A 958-nucleotide genomic window follows, 5' to 3' on the forward strand; every position below is an offset into this window, starting at 1 on the left:
TCACGCCCAAAAACCTATACCTCAGGGAAGGGGTGGACGTTACTCGCCTCTCTCATCCACCATTGGATACTATCAGTAGATGGTGGACAGCAGAAGGTGAGACACGCCGGAGACACCTACCCACTTCCTATTGATCTATCTAGTTCCATGCTCTCTCATCAGTTGTGTCATACCATAAATCCCCCTGCAATACAGGCAGGTAACAGGGTGACTTACTGGTGACACCTCTGAAAGCAGAAGCATTCTACATCTCCTTGGGTATCAACACAGGTGCCCTCTCACTTGGTAAACTTACTACCATACATCATTGGATAGCCTGATCCCATACCGATTTCAGCAGCTAAGCAGTGATTGGCCGGCTTAGTACTTGTAGGGGGGACCCACTGGGAATATCCGGTGTAGTAATACTACGGAATAGCAGAAGCACCCAGTGTCTGACCCAAACTCATACATTTATACCAATTCTATACCTTTCCTTTCTTACTACAGCAGTATTCCATCTCAATTTATTTCACTGTACCTTTTACCTATTTGTTAGACGGAGGCTGCGTATATCTATATTTATATATACATTAATTTTACTTTTGTGTCAAGCGTCCACAATAGACCACTCTGTCGAACCTTACATACGATTAAATTGTATCCTTTATTGTCATATGTGACTTTGGCCGACAGGTGGTGCATATACTTATCCTCTCATTGCGCCGGCTGTAGCAACATTGTTCAGGACTCTCACCGATAGGTGACTAATTTGCTCATTTGTCAATTAAAATAAGTGACCAGTTCACCTTTTTTTCTCATTTTAGTGCATATCTAATAAAAATCTAAATTTTAACTTATTATCATCAAACCATATCATCCAAATTATTTTTGTCAAGTGTGCCCCACTGGCTAGTGGTCCAGCAGCGGGAGATATGAATATTACATAGCAGCACAGTGACAGCACGTCTCTCTCCCG

The 958-nt window shown here is 42.4% G+C and overlaps 1 pseudogene; it reads left to right on the top strand.

Annotated features, from left to right (window-relative positions):
• The first annotated feature begins 289 nt into the window (after nucleotides 1-289).
• On the top strand, nucleotides 290-408 carry LOC146061873 (5S ribosomal RNA; annotated as a pseudogene).
• The last annotated feature ends 550 nt before the right edge of the window (nucleotides 409-958 follow it).

The sequence above is a fragment of the Crinia signifera genome, chromosome 2 (genome assembly GCF_055691185.1).
Source record: "Crinia signifera chromosome 2, ASM5569118v1, whole genome shotgun sequence".
In the NCBI taxonomy this organism is placed as follows: Eukaryota; Metazoa; Chordata; class Amphibia; order Anura; family Myobatrachidae; genus Crinia; species Crinia signifera.